The sequence below is a fragment of the Dipodomys merriami genome, unplaced genomic scaffold, assembly GCF_024711535.1.
Source record: "Dipodomys merriami isolate MVZ:Mamm:240054 unplaced genomic scaffold, mDipMer1.0.p SCAF_9, whole genome shotgun sequence".
Taxonomy (NCBI): domain Eukaryota; kingdom Metazoa; phylum Chordata; class Mammalia; order Rodentia; family Heteromyidae; genus Dipodomys; species Dipodomys merriami.
Window position 1 is genome coordinate 42,878,363 of NW_027206512.1, and position 16,020 is coordinate 42,894,382.

The following is a 16,020-nucleotide window of genomic DNA, read 5'->3' on the forward strand; positions in this document are numbered from 1 at the left end:
CATTTGCCATAGGCAAACAGTTGGGTCTTTTATTACCTTCAAATGGGCACTCATGATACAGGGCAGACTCAGAGAAGCCAGGCAAAGCCAGGTTTCTGGGGGTCAAAGTTCCTTTGAGCACTGTATGTTAATCAAAAGCTCAAGCTTAGTTAACTTGGCCATTGCGTTGGGGAGAACTTTGGAACAAATGATTACTTAGTAGGATCCTAACTCAGTATTCTCTTACCTAATAAGGTAGGTCATGAACTTGCATGGTGGGGATATGAAGGGACTCTCAGCCTAGTTTGACTCATTCTTGGTAAAGTTATACTACAATAAAACCAGCTGTTGAGAAGCTAGCTAGTGAAAAGCTCTGGAGTTGAGCAGTTAAAAGACATTTTATTTGTATCTGGGCAGAAAGGCCAGCTGTGACGGGTACAATCGCAATTGAGAATACATAAAACCATGTTTAGCCTGGTGCAGGTGGCAATCCTAGCTACTCAGGAGGTAGAGAACTGAGGATCCAGGTTCAAAGCCAGCCCGGGCAGACAAATCCAAGAGACTTTTATCTCTAGTTAACCAGCAGAAAGCCAAAAGAGGGGAAATGACTCAAGTGGTAGAGTGTTTTCTTTGACTGAAAAAACCAAGTGAGGTCCAGAAACCTTGAATTCAAACCCCTATACTGGCACAAACACGTGCGCGTGCACGCGCGCGCACACACACACACACACACACACACACACACACACACCAGTGTTTGATGATTTACTCTCAAAGACTACATACAGTGTAACATGCCTGTGTTGAAAGAATTTCAAATGAATCTAGCAATCATGACTTGCCCTTCACTGAGCATTTTATTGGTGCCAGGCTCCCAGAGTACAGTCCTTATGGTGTCTCTTCGTAGCTGGATCATGTTGGGCTTATCTGATAGGGGAAACAAGAGGCTCAGAGAGGTTGTGTCCAATGCCCAGGATCATCCAGCCATCAGGCAGCAGAGCAGAGTTTGCCATTAGGGGAGCTGTGGGCACTTCCTGTGTGTTCCTCCTTCCCTGGCAGAGGAAGATTTTCCTTTTTTCTTGAACGCCATTTAGCTCATATGAATCTGAGGAGTCTTGCAAAACTGGGGGGCAGGGAGGAGGGAAGATGTGCCCTCCTTTCTTCAATCGTGTATGGGCCGGCGGGAAGTTCCTCCAGTGCCCCGTCTTCTAGCTTTCCTTGTGATTCTGTGCCAGCACAGACTTAAGCAGTAATAGCGAAATACCATGTTTCTCCCCTCTCCCCTGTCCATTCGGTGGTTTTTAATGACTGACTTGGGGTCACTATGTTATCGTTTCCATTTCACAGCTCGGGTACCGAAAGAATTAAGACAGCTTGCACCAGGTCCCCCAGCAGCAGTCCGCGGGTCCTTGGCTCCTTGAGGAGGTCTGGTAAGTCAGGGGGCTTTAGCTTCACTGTGGCACAAATGAACAAGAATATAGGGATGGTGGGCTGGGAAGGTGGCTCAGTGGTAGAGTGCTTGCTTGCATGCATGAGTCCCTGGGTTCGATTCCTCAGAACCACATAAACAGAAAAAGCCGGAAGTGGTGCTATGGCTCAAGTGGTAGAGCGCTTGCCTTGAGCTGAAGAGCTAAGGGACAGCGCCCAGGCCCAGAGTTCAGGCCCACGAACGACCAAAAAAAAAAAAAAGAATATAGGGATGGTGAAGATGGCCTGGAGACAACCAAAAGCTAACCTCACTTCCCTTAAAAAATTAAAAAAAATATAAAACATCTGTTATTTTTGTGTTTGCTGAATGCAAACTCTAACAATTAAGAATTAAAGAGCACCGGTGATCGGTGACTCACGCCTGTAATCCTAGCTACTCAGGAGGTTGAGATCTGAGGATCATGGCTCAAAGCCAGCTCTGGCAGGAAAGTCCATGAGACTCTTATCTCCAATAAACCACCAGAAAACTGGAACTGGTGCTGTGGCTCAAGTGGTAGAGGGCTAGCCTTGAGCTGACGCCTGTAATCCTAGCTACTCAGGAGGTTGAGATCTGAGGATCATGGCTCAAAGCCAGCTCTGGCAGGAAAGTCCATGAGACTCTTATCTCCAATAAACCACCAGAAAACTGGAACTGGTGCTGTGGCTCAAGTGGTAGAGGGCTAGCCTTGAGCTGAAGAGCACAGGGACAGCATTCAGGCCCAGAGTCTAAATCCCATTACTACTACTGCTACTATTACTACTACTACTAAAGAGCTCTAAATTGCTGGGTGGTGTGGTAGAGCACACCCATAATCCTAGCAACTAAAGCAGAGGATGCAGAGTTTGGAGCCAGGGCTAAGCTACATCAGCGTATCCATGCCTAGAAGTAAAATAAAAACAAATAAATAGGATTTAAAAAAATTAATTAAGCTCTGGTGGCTCACATTTGTAATCCTAGCTCCTCAGGAGGCTGAGTTCTGAGGACCATGGTTCAAAGCCTGCCTAAACATGGGGCTGGGAAAGTGGCTCGGTGGTAGAGCGCTTGCCTTGCATGCATGAGGCCCTGGGTTCGATTCCTCAGCACCACATAAACAGAAAAAGCCGGAAGAGGCGCTGTGGGTCAAGTGGTAGAGTGCTAGCCTTGAGCTGAAGAGCTGAGGGACAGCGCCCAGGCCCAGACCCAAAAAAAAACAAAACAAAACAAAAGCCTGCCTAAACAAGAAAGTATGTGAGACTCTTATCTCCAGTTAACCACCAAAAAAGCCGGAAGTGAAGTTGTGGCTCAAGTAGTAGACTGCTAGCCTTGAGCAAAAAAGCTCAGGATTGACACCCAGGTCCTGAGTTCAAGCTCCAGTACGTGCATGCGCGCACACATACACACACACACAAGCACGCACACGCAGAGAGAGAGAAAAAAAATAATTCTGCTGAAATGATTTGGTTTAAATTCTTTTTTCTCCCCCCTGGCCTTGGGGCTTAAACTCTGGGCCTGGGCGCTGTTCCTCAGCTTTTTAGCTCAAGGCTAGCACTCACCACTTGAACCACAGCACCACTTCTGGTTTCCTGAGTGGTTTATTGGAGATAAGAGTCTCATAGTCTTTCCTGCCTGAGCTGACTCAGAACGGTCTCAGCCTCCTAAGTAGCTAGGGTTATAGGTGTGAGCCACCAGCGCCTGTGTTAAACCCTCTTAACACTAACTTTCATGGCAATATCTAGTGTGAGTTTTTCCTGTAGAATTCACTGCATATGGTCATCAACCATAGAATGCAGCCCTCCACTTAACATGCCTGAAATTTGAATTCATCTTATGGAAACTTAGATTCAGAGAAACACAGCATTTCTCTGATAAGCAACAAAGGGCCAACATTACACATTCCCTATTGCCTGGTTTTCATAAAGTACAGTATGCATACTTCAACTCTATCTGGTGGGAGGGCGTTAGAACATTTTTTTTATTGATTTACATAGTTATACAAGGTGGGATACATTCATTGTGTTCCAGTTAATTCTCTGTATTCCGATCGATCTCACCCTTCAATCTCTTCACTGTCTCCCTTCCCCACTTCCCAAAACAATTTCAACAGATTTCCTGGATCTATTTTTGTAGTTACAAATGTGATCTATTTGGGCTGTATTCAGATGGGTTTGGATTTTTAAGGATAGAGAATGGGGTCATCTCCTGAGTGAACTAAGAGGTACTCTGAGCTAAGTAAGGAAAGGATTTCAGTTACTAATATTACATGGAAAGCTAAGTTTCTATGAGGGCCTAGGAGCCGTGGTATAGACAGAGAGCGTTGGGCTCAAGGCATCTTGAAACTCTGGGGAGAGAGGCAAAGAGAATGAATGCCTTCAGCAGAGCCAGCATTTCTTGTAAAAATAAGGCCTTGGTCAGATTCTTAGTCAAACCTTTGAAATCTCTTAAAGCCATTGATCCAAGTTTGTTTGTTACTTTATTTTGCGGTTCAGACAGGCATCTTTCCTCTTCTGTCAATACGACTTATGAGAGCTGGGTTTCCAGTCCCAGATTGTAACAAACTTTTGAATTTTCTCCTCCAGTCTCTGTTCTGCTCTCCCTCTTCCGTCCACCCAGAAAGGTGATCAATTTGTCCCCAGCCACGTTTCCCTTTTTTTCCTTTCGTGATGCACCAGTGGATGTTGATGGTTTACCCAGATGATTAGTAGTTTTCATCCAAAGACTGGATTTAAATGGAAGTGGGGGCTGGGAAGGTGGCTCAGTGGTAGAGCACTTGCCTTGCATGTGTAAGGCCCTGGGTTGGATTCCTCAGCACCACATAAGCAGAAAAAGCCAGAAGTGGCGCTGCCGCTCAAGTGGTAAAGTGCTAGCCTTGAACTGAAGAGCTGAGAGACAGCACTCAGAGTTCAGGCCCCATGACGGGCATACAGACAGACAGACAGACAGACAGACAGACAGACAGACAGACAGACATACATAAATGGAAGTGGTTCTAGAACAGAGGCTAGCTGTTGACCCTGCACCTGCCTTGAACTGCTGTGAGACTCTTGGGCCTTGAGCTCAGGTCTCTGTTGACATTTCTATTAAGAGCTCTGCTAAAGCGAGCACTGGTGGCTCACGCCTGGAATTCTAGCTACTCAGGAGGCTGAGATCAGAGGATAGCAGTTGGAAGTCAGCCTGGGCAGGAAAGAAAATCTGTGAGACTTTCATCTCCAATAAACAAGTCAGAAAAAGCCAGAAGTGTTGTGACTCAAGTGGTAAAGCACTAGCCTTGAGCACAAAGAGGCTCAGGGACAGTGCCCAGGCCCTGAGTTTAAGCCCCACAACCAGCCAAAAAAAAAAGAGCACTACTGAGCTGGGACACTTCAGCCAGTATGGGATTGACAAATTCAGCAATGTGTGAACACACAATCACACAGACATGTACACACAATTGCATATCAAACTTGTTACCTTCTCAGCCAGAAGTGAATTTGATGTGATCATGTCCTGCCTGCCTGCCTGCCCCCTTCCCTCTCTTCCCTTCTTTCCCTCTAGTGGGACTTGAACTCAAGGCTTCATGCTCTCAATCTTTTGCACATGGCTGACACGCTACCAAATAAGCCATGCCCCCGCCTAGCTTTTTTATTGGTTATTTTGCAGATGGAGGCAAGATTTTCTTCCTGGGGTTGGCTTCATTCAAACAGTAATTCTTTGGATCTCAGCTTCTTGTGTAGCTAGGATTTCAGGCATGAACCATCAGCACTCAGCTAAAATAGTAAAACATTTTGAGTCCTAATTCAGAGTCCACTCATCAGAGTCTAGATTTCCATTCTGAGGAAGTTAATAAATTAGGAAATAGGTATTATTTATTTAACCTCCAAGTTGAAAATGCAAAATGCATTTGAAAAGGAGGAACAGGTGAATTGATTAGACATTATTTCTTTGGTAAGGGCTCTTGAAGAGTCCAGTTGATGAAATCACAAATTTCTCAGAAACAGAATTTTCCTAAGTTCCCTAAAAATCAATTGAGAGGAAGGAAGGAAGAGGGTTTTTTTTGTTTGTTTTTTGTTTTGTTAGTCATGGGCTTTGAACTCTGGGCCTGGGCGCTATCCCTCAGCTCTTCAGTTCAAGGCTAGAGCTCTACCACAGAACCATTTTGGGTTTTCTGGTGGTTAATTGGAGATAAGAGTCTCATGGACTTTCCTGCCAGAGCTGGCTTTGAGCCATGATCCTCAGATCTCAGCCTCCTGAGCAGCTAGGATTACAGGCATAAGCTACCAGTGCCTGGCGAGGAAGAGCTTTTGAGAAACGACCGTCCCCATATTTCAGCTCAGTATGGCAGATGGAAGGGACACTCTTTGACAGTTGCATAACTCCTATGGCCTGATATGAAGGAAACTTGCCGAAGAACAAATATTCCCAAAGGTCAAACAACAGAGTTAAAACACTTTGTCTTTTGTTTTGTCATTTGCTAACAAGGACCTGTCACAAAATGACAGAGGGCGGCTCAGCACAAACCTAGCAGAGTGGCTGCAAAACAACTTTTCTCCTTTCTCACTTGAGACTGTCGTCCAGCCACATATAGTCACTATTTACTGTATCATCATAATTACTGCTACTAAGAGATTTTAAAAGACCCATGATTCAACGCGATTCAAGTTCATCCACCTATCTAAATCCACTATATGCAAGATACTGAGGCAAGTGCATGAGCTACAAAGATGCCTTTCTTCTTTGCTCAGCAGAAGTGCAGAGTGAAATGCTAGCCAGGGAATCAGTGGCCCAGGCCTATTATCCTAGCTACTCAGGAAGCTGAAATCTGATGATCAAGGTTCAAATCCAGCCTGAGACCATGAAATTCTTATTTCCAAGTAATCAGCAAAAAGCTAGCAGTGCAAGTGGCTCAGGTATAGAGCACCAGCCTGGAGTGAAAAAGCTAAACAAGGATACAAGGCCCTGATTGCAAGACCCAATACTTGTACATGTGTGTGCGCGCACACACACACACACACACACACACACACACACACACACACACAACTCACAAACAGCCCAAATTATTTTATTTACAAATGTTCCATAGACCCAGCAATTCCTTTGGCTATCTATCTTTGGCTCATTGATCATATTTTGTCTACCAAACAAGATAACCCATTTTCAAGTGAAAAGGTAGGAAGGTAGAAGTGAGCCAGGATTCAAACCAATAACATGGACAAGTGATGTCTACCTACAAAGGAGGTCTGTCTGTCTCCTACAAGGAAGAGACTGACTTCCAGCCCACACAAAGAAAGGGAACGCTGTGGGACTCTACCTACTAATGCATGTGTCCTTTGGCAGCATAATAGGTCAGTAGCGGTTTAAGGTTCTGAGCCTAAAATTGGTGTCTAATGACATCCTCAAATCTTAGGCACATTTCATGGGTGACATTCAAATGTCAGCGCTGACGAATCCAAGATGAAAGGTCTTCATGCCAGTCATTAGACCGGCATCCAAGCTGTGCAGAGATGGAACCTCATGCAATGCTATGCATTGCCTAAAACAAGTTGCTACTAGATGCATCCATTGCAGCCGAGCCAAGAGCAGACAAATACAAAGTGACGTTCTCTTCAGTCACATGCACTGGTATCTGCTGTTGTTAGATGTCAAGCTAATAGTGGGCCTGGGAAGGTGGCCCAGTGGTAGAGTGCTTGCCTTGCATGCATGAGGCCCTGAGTTCGATTCCTCAGCACCACATAAGCAGAAAAAGCTGGAAGTGGTACTGTTGCTCAAGTGGTAGAGCACTAGCCTTGAGCTGAAGAGCTGAGGGATAGTGCTCAGATTCAGAGTTCAGATCCGCGACTGACAAAAAAAAAAAAAAGAGGCAATAGTAACAGTGCAACCATACTGATTTCATGAAGACTGATAAAAATCAGCCACAGGCCTGGGAATGTAGCTCAATGGTAGAGTGCTTGCCTAGCATGTATGGAAGTCCTGGGTTCGATTCCACAATACCACATAAACAGAAAAAGCCAGAAGTGGTGATGTGGCTCAAGTGGTAGAGTGCTAGCCTTGAGCAAAAGAAGCCCAGGGATAGTGCCCAGGCCCTGAGTTCAAGCCCCACAACCAACCAAAAAAAAAAAAAAAAAAAAAAAGAAGAAGAAGGAAAAGAGAGAAGAAAGTAGAAAGAAGAACTAGAGTGGGCATCTGTGGCCCACACCTGTAACCTTCACTCCTTGGGAGGCTGGGATTGGGAGGGTCACAGTTTGAGCTGGTCTAGGCAGAAACATGTCATGTGATCCCTTCTCAACCCATAGCTGAGTGCTGTGTGTGTGTGCCTGTTATCCTAAGCTATGTGGGAGACTGAGACTGGGAGGATGGCCGTTTGAGGCCAGCCTGGGAAGACAGTTCGTTAGATCCCTGGACTTCTATTCAACTCATAACTAGGTGGCAATGCCTGGGTGCCGTGTGGGAGGCTGAGAAGGGGAGGACAGCTGCTTTAAATAGAGGTTGGCTAGGACTGAAAAGTCCGTGAGGCCCTGTCTCCAAGGAGTGAAGCTGGATGCGGTAATGTGCACCTGTCATCCCAGCAAATTCTCCTCCTCCTCCTCCTCCCCCTCCTCCGCCTCCTCTTCCTCCTCCTTCTCCTCCTCTTTCTGGTGTGTTGGTACTGGGATTTGAACTTAGGGCCTGGGTGCCATCCCTTAGCCTTTTCACTTCCATAGTTCTACTACTGTATTTTTTTTTTCTGGTAAATTGGAGATAAGAGTCTCTTGAGGACTTTCCGATCTGGGTTGATCCTCAGATCTCAGCCTCCAGTGTAGCTTGGATCTTGGGACTGAGCCACCAGTACCCACCTCCAAGTTGAATTTCTTTTAATACTTCTTTCACTTTTGTTTCTAATGCCCATTGGCCAATATCCAGAGCACCAGGCTTCCCTTTTCTTCTTTTTCCTGTTATCTAGGTCAGTATCAAGTCTCAGTTTCTAAAATGTACCTCATTTTAACTGTCTAATAGGCACTCCAATTTGGGTATTTATTTCCCTCTGTTGTGTCCTTTTTCCCCTTCCTCTTTCTCCCCTAGGCTAATTTTCAAAACCCTTTGTATATACAACTGCTGTGATCATAATCCAGTGGCTCACCTCTAATAAAAACTCACATTTACAATAAACAGAAATGTTAAATCTTCCTTTTGTTGAGGAAATCTTTCCCTGGGGAAGGTCTAGAACCTTCCCTCCCTGGCCTGCATTCCATTTGGAGGAGGGCATGTGGGGAAGCCCTTCCCTTGGTAGCTGCAAGCAAATTCAGGTTTAGATCTACAGAGCTTGTGCCTAGTGGAGGTCTCTCCGCGCTTCCATACTAGATTCTTACCCTGGTTTGTTTGCTAGAATGCCTAAGTGTTCCCAGTGGCTGGGGTCAAGCTTGTGTGAAAACGTCACCTGGTCTGTGCACCACTTTTGCTTCAATTGGCACAGATTCATCGGGAGAAATACCCATCTCATTCCCTAGAACGGGTCTAGCAGCCAGGCTCTCACGGCTCATATCTGTGATCCTCACATCTGTAATTAGGAGGCTGAGATCTGAAGATCCTGCCGGCCTGGGCAGGAAAGTCCTGGCTCTTCTTATCTCTAATTAACCACCAAAAAAGCCAGAAGCAAAGCTGTGGCTCAAGTGCTAGAACACCAGCCTCGTATGAAAAAAGCTAAGAGACAGTGTCCGGTCCCTCAGTTCACGTGTGTGTGTGTGTGTGTGTGTGTGTGTGTGTGTGTGTGTGTGTGTGTACCCCTCCCCCTCCCCAAATAGATGGTTCTAACTCATCACCAGGGTCCCCGCACCTTCCAACTAATAGCAGTACCCCATGCCTAGTGGTTTCATCTAAGGACTCTGTGATAATGTGGTGTAGGCCTGCCAGGGGAAACTTGAGTCAGCACTGGGTTCCAATCATGCTAACCAGTGTTAGCTTCATTTGGCTTCTTTGGGTTTGATTTCCTCATTCCGATGAGGAAATAGGAATTATAATTACATCCGTTACATAGGCTTTTGGGGGAAATTGCATATATCAAAAATCTAGCCTTGTGTCTAGTATACAGTGGGAGCTTTATATGTGTTGGTATTTGTGTTTTAGTGTGTTTGAAGGGCCTGGTTTGGTTCAGTGTTGATCCAACTTTTGGGACTCTGGACATCTTAACAAGCACATAAAATGCAGGATACCCAATTAGATATAAACTTTATATAAAATAATTTGTTGGTAAAATGAGTCTCAAATGTTGCATGGACCACACTATACTAAAGTATCGTTTTTATTTGCTAAATGTGGCAACCCTATTTTTATGTTCTTAGAAATTATTGAGGAGCGAAGCATGCTTCTAGTTTGGTTCGATTTGGTTTGATTTTTGTCTGAGACAGGCTCTTACTACAGAACTGGAGGTCCTCTTGCCTCAACTTCCTGAGTGCTGGGATTACAGGGGTATTACACCATACCTGGCCTAACTATGTACTTGTTCATGTATTTTAGTTTATTGCTATTTACTGCTTTAGAGCTTAAAGAAATTAAAGTTTTTAAGTTCTTTTAGAATAATAACTTTATGTTAACATAAATAGCATATTTAATGAAAAATAACTATATTTCAAAAAGTAGATAATTGCTAGGCACTGGTGGCTCACACTTGTAATCCTAGCTACTTAGGAGGCTGAGATCTGAGGATCACAGTTCAAAGCCAGCCTGAGGCTGGAGACTCTTATCTCCAATAATCCACTAGAAAACCAGAAGTGATGAGGTAGAGTGCTAGCCTGGAGCTGAAGAGCTGAGGGACAGCGCCCGGGCCCAGAGTTCAAGCCCCATGACCGACCAAAAAAAAAAAAAAAAAGTAGATATTGACTGTATTTAGTGATGAGTTTGAGAAAAGTCTTCTGTATTTATTTCTTTCTGCTTCAGACTATTGAGGTACATTATTTTCATTGAAGTATTTAGAGGAAATTCAGCCTCACCAGGTTATATGTTTGGAAAAGAGAAAGATATTTTTAGTATCCCTTTGAGATGATTGTAAACATGCTTTTTTTTCATTTTTGGAGCTTGCTAGGCATTCACTCTATCACTTGAGCCATACCTTCAATCCCCCTTTTGTCCTCATTCATTTTTATTTTTTGAGATAGTGTCTTGCTTTTTTGTCTGGGCCAGCCTGACTGTGATCTGCCTATTTATACTTCCTACATAGCTGAAATGGCAGGTATACACCAACATGCAAATATTGGTTGAGTTGGAGCCTCACTAATTTTTTACCTGCACTGGCCTCCAACCATGATCTTTTCTTTCTGTCTCCAGAATAGCTGAAATTACATGCCAAACTCCACAACGGGTAGCTTCATAAAGATCCATTGCTGTATGCATCTTCTCACCATATCAATGAATATTCCATGCTCTGTTCCATTAGCGTCCTCAGCCTGTCTTGTACTTTGAATGGGTCTTTCCGACATAAATGGTTCTGTAATGCTGGTCATTTGGAAAGTATCAGTTCACTGAGTTGTAAAAGATCTTCCAAAAACTGACACATTTCAGGATATAATATAATGTTAGAATTTGTTATCATTGCAATTGATCTGGTCAGTGAAGCCTTTAATTATTGGGAAGTTATGAAGTCATGGAGGTAGATTCAATATCTTTATGTTTTTGTTTTTTGTTTTTTTTTTTGCCAGTCCTGGGGCTTGAACTCAGGGCCTGAGCACCATCCCTAATGCTTCTTTTTGCTCAAGGCTAGTATCCTATCACTTGAGCCACTGGAGGTAGATTCAAGTTCCCCCCCAATTTGAACTTGATGATAACTGTCAGTGGTGTTCTTTAAAGTAACAGACTATGTCTTTCATTTTCTAGAAAATGGCTGCCAAATATCTAAAGCTGAATAGCTATAGTTGTTTGGGTTTTTTTTTGGTCTGGTTGTGGGGCCTGAACTCTGGGCCTGGGCGCTGTCCCTCAGCTCTTCAGCTCAAGGCTAGTGCCCTACCACCTGAGCCACAGCACCACTTCCAGCTTTTTTCTTTTTGCTTATGTGGTGCTGAGGAATCGAACCCAGGGCCTCAGGTATGCAAGGCAAACGCTCTACCACTGAGCCAACTTCCCAGCCCCGTTGTTTGTTTTTTTTTAACATACAGTTGTCATTCTAAGATAAAAGTGGCCACCAGTCCACTGCAGCTCAGCCATGCTTGAGGCCTTCTGTGAACCTGATAGGTTCACAGAAGAAATAACTGTCATACTTCCTCTATATTTAAGAATCAAGATTTAGCTGGGTGCTAGTGGCTCGTTCCTGTATTCCTAGCTACTCAGGAGGCTGAGATGTAAGGATCAAAGTTCACAGCCAACCCAAGCCGGAAAGTCCAGGAGACTCATCTCCAGTTAAACACTAAGGTGACCAAAGTGGAGATAAGGCTCAAGTGGTAAAGCGCTAGTCTTGAACAAGGCACAAGGCCTTGAGTTTAAGCCCTAGTACCAACACACACACACACACACACACACACACACACACACACACACACACACACACACACACACACACACACACACACACACACACACACACACACACACACACACACACACACACACACACACACACACACACACACACACACACACACACACACACAGAGTCAAGAGCTTAAAAAAATGTTAGGGTCTGGGAACGTGGCTTAGTGGTAGAGTGCTTGCCTAGCATGCATTGAAGCCCTGGGTTCAATTTCTCAGTACCACATAAACAAAAGACCAGAAGTGTTGCTGTGGCTCAAATGGTAGAGTGCTAGCCTTGAGCAAAGGAAGCTCAGGGACAGTGCCCAGGCCCTGAGTTTAATCCCCAGAATTGGCAAAAAAAAAAAAAAAAGTTACTGTTAATGTTTTATAAAAGTCATTTTAAAGAAAAACTTGCTTTTTAAAACAACATCAACAAAAGCCCTTTGCCCAAAGATGAGAACTGCCACGTCTTCTGGTTTGTAGTGCCGTCCAGTCTTCCAAAATCACTCTTCCCGTTTTCACCACCATGCAAATGTCAGTGAGCAAAGAGGCAAATGTAGGACTAAGAACCTGGTTGGTGCCCAGGGCTCAGAGAATTGCTGCTTCAGTGGAGGTCCAGGGAAAGACAGCGCTGGGCGGGGCTCCTTCCTCCACCGTCCCGCCTCGCCTCTCCTGGGCAACTTGGGAACATACTTCCTTAGGCTCTCGGTTGAGGGAGAGCTGGGTCCTGAGCAGTTTCCAAGGCCACAGTCCTGGGGTTGAGTGATCTGTGGCAGTTTCAAGGGCTTTGGGAACTTCTAGGAGACTACAGCACAAAATCTCCACCTCTTTCTTCTAATCTTCAGCATCTTCAGCGCTGGTGGCTCACACCTGTAAGCCTAGCTAGTATGAAGGCCGAGATCTGAGGATCACGGTTCAAAGCCAGCCTGGGCAGGAAAGTCTCTGAGACTCTTATTACCAATTAACCACCAGAAAACCGGAAGTGGCGCTGTGGCTTAAGTGGTAAAGCCCTAGCCTTGAGCTGAAGAGTTGAGGAACAGCACCCAGGCCCAGCATCCATGACCCGCCCCCACCCCCATACACACATAAAAGCCATTTCAGAATCTGAAACCTTTCTGCAGTCAGATCTATACTTACCACAGAAATACCCAGGACAGCACTAGGCTGACAGATTCATTCCCTCTCCCTCTCCTCCTCCTCTCTCTCCCCTCTCTCTCCTTCCTCTCTTCCTCTCTCTCTCTATTGCATTTGCTCATTGGTTGGCACGCTACCACTTGAGCCAGGCATCCAACCCAAAAGGGTTGGTTCTTTTTACTTTCTTTATTCCCCCTTAATGACAGACACTTTGGACAGGCACAGGGTGGTAGAGCAGCGATCTCCCCAGGTTAATTACTCTGCCAAGTTGAGCTCTGTAGCCAGCCATTTCAAGATTCTACCTGCACATTGGCAACCTAGTGTCAATAAATAAAAACAGCATGGCATGGCATGGCATGGCTGGAGGTGGAAAGTGTTACCACTAAACACCGTGTAGAAGGCACAGTCCTTTCTCAGGGACACAGAATTACCTCCGAACAGCTTGAACTGTCCCATTTGGGTATAGCAGCATACAGGTGCAGAGCAGAGCACAGCCCACAGGACTCAAAGTCAAATATCTCATTTGTGACCCCAGGAAATGATGACCAAGAAAGGCTTACCCAGCCAAGCATGGTGGCTCACACCTACATTCCCAGCTGCTCAGGAGGCTGAGATCTGAGGATCAGGGTTCAAAGCCAGCCTGGGAGGAAAAGTACATGAGTCTCTTATCTCCAATGACTACTCAGAAAAATCTGGAAGTGGTGCTGTGGCTCAAATGGTAGAGCACTAGCCTTGAGCACAAAGTGGGTCAGGGACAGTGCCCAGGCCCTGAGTTTAGGAAGAAGGAAGGAAGGGAGGGAGGGAGGGAGGGAGGCAGGCAGGCTTACCTGAAGTGAGGAAATTACACTATTAGATTGGGTTTGGAGGTCAACTGAGAACCCCAATAATAGACATCCATGAATGGTACTGGTGGCCATTGGGATGGGAAGAAAAGGTGGAGGGAAGACACCCTGCGGAAGGACAGGGAAATCAGTGAAGGACAACAGAGCCAAATGGGTTCTGAACAGAGGGACCGGAAATAGAGGAGAGGGGATCTGGACAGGCTGAAGAATGCTCACAGAGTGAGGAAGTTATGGCATGCCCCAGAGAGGAGAGTTAGACTGAGGCAGAGCGCAAGCATCCCGGTGGAGCCTTCTGGTGCAGCAGAGCAGCCCCCCTCCTGTGTTCTCACCTGTGATTGCACTTACGTGACCCCCCCCCCCCAATCAGGTATATGGGAATTGTAGGCACTGGTACCTGAGGCTTGGTTTTCGAGGCATTTGATGGCTGTCTCATTGGCTGCCTTGTCTTCACAAGGGAGAGAGGGAGGAGGGAGGAAAAGGAGGAGATAGGGAGGGAGAGAAAAAGACAAACGACATCAAACTTCCCAACGATAGCCTTTGCTTATATGGGAATTTTCTGCATCATTGTAGCACTCTTTTGCATTTAGATATTATGTCCTTGGATTTTATTTATCAAAATTTAAATATAGCTAAGCACCCATGGCCTATGCCTGTAATCCTAACTACTCAGAAGGCTGAGACCTGAGAACTGGGGTTCAAAGCCAGCCTGGGCAGGAAAGTCCATGAGACTCTTATCTCCAAGTAATTACCAAAAAGCCAAAAGTGATGCTATGGCTCAATCAGTAGAGCACTAAGCTTGAGCCAAAAAGTTCAGGGACAGCACCCAGGCCCTGAGTTCAAGCCCCAGGTCCGGCACACACACACACAAATTGTAATATATTCTTGCACAGTAAGGCCCTAGACTTCGTGTCCAGGGGTTCATACACAAATGCCTCATTTGGGGTGAGGAGTCAGCCAGTGCCTTGATGGGTCACAGAGGCATCCTGGCACCAGCATCCGTGCCAGTCCTCCAGTGGTGGCTTTGTGCTCCCGGGCTAGTTGTTGAGTCTTTCTGTCTTTGGATAATAATATGATTTGTCGAAACCCCTGCTTTAAGCTGTTGGTAATGTCCCATAAAAGACCAGAAGATACGGAACTAAAAGTCTTCATCCTCCTCCACTGCCCCATTCTGTCTTGCAGGGAAAAGAGGGGGAGAGAGAAAACCTGGAAAGGAAGGGGAAGGAGAGGCCATAAGGTCTGGGTAAGGCTGTTAACTAATGGTGCTAAAGAGCAATTGGGAGCAGGTGGTGTAAGCCCTGAGCAAGAGAAGGCAGCCTGGCCTTGCCCTGCCCTTTGGCCACACCCCAGAGAAGGCAGATAAGAAGTCATTTGTGTTACCCACCCAAAACAGATCTCTTCACCTTACCTCAGAGCAGCTTACGTGCCCGGCACTAACTAGAAGCTACTAGAAGAAATGGAAACCGGATGGGACCCCTATCCCTGAGGTATGGTGTGGGACACAGAGGCAACAGCCCCTCAAGTCCTGATTTTCAGGCATAAAGAACTGCTCTGTGGGGCTGGGAAGGTGGCTCAGTGATAGAGTGCTTGCCTAGCATGTATTGAAGTCTTGAGTTCGATTCCTCAGCACCACATAAGCAGAAAAAGCCAGAAGTGGTGCTGTGGCTCAAGTGGTAGAGGGCTAATCTTGAGCAAAAGAAGCTCAGGGACAGTGCCCAGGCCCTGAGTTCAAGCCCCAGGACTGGCAAAAAAATAAATAAATACAATAAAGAACTGCTGTGTGTTCAGGGCTCAAGAGTTGGTCTTCTGAGGTGCCTTCGTGACTAGCCATGGTCCTGTCACAGAGACATTTTTTTAAAAAGTCTCAGAGTGGAGGTGCTAGCTCAAGGTCACACAGCTGGAGCGTAGAAAAACCAGGATCTGAAGTCCACGATGTTTTCTTTCCACCCGACTAGCCCTCACAGAGCACAAAGTGCAGAATTCTGAGGACTCTTGGAGACTGGGGTGGGGGTGGGGACAAGAAAATGGCTTTTCTTCTCTGCCTAACCTGTTTCTGGGGTGTGAGTCCAATGCTAGAGCTAAACCCCGATTCTCCTCCACACAGTATTCGATCTCTTTTTAGACTTGAGCGCAGCTCCATAATTCTTCCTCAGCTCCTGGACTGCCCTAGAG

At 45.7% G+C, this 16,020-nt stretch overlaps 1 protein-coding gene across 2 annotated transcripts in view; it reads left to right on the forward strand.

Annotated features, from left to right (window-relative positions):
- Rbm47 (RNA binding motif protein 47) overlaps positions 1–16,020 on the forward strand; it is a 133,987-nt gene that overhangs the window by 57,746 nt on the left and 60,221 nt on the right. For both annotated transcript variants that reach the window (XM_070012478.1, XM_070012477.1), the window contains one exon: positions 1,327–1,409. The gene's annotated coding sequence lies outside the window, so the exon portion shown is untranslated. The remainder of the gene's footprint in view (positions 1–1,326; positions 1,410–16,020) is intronic.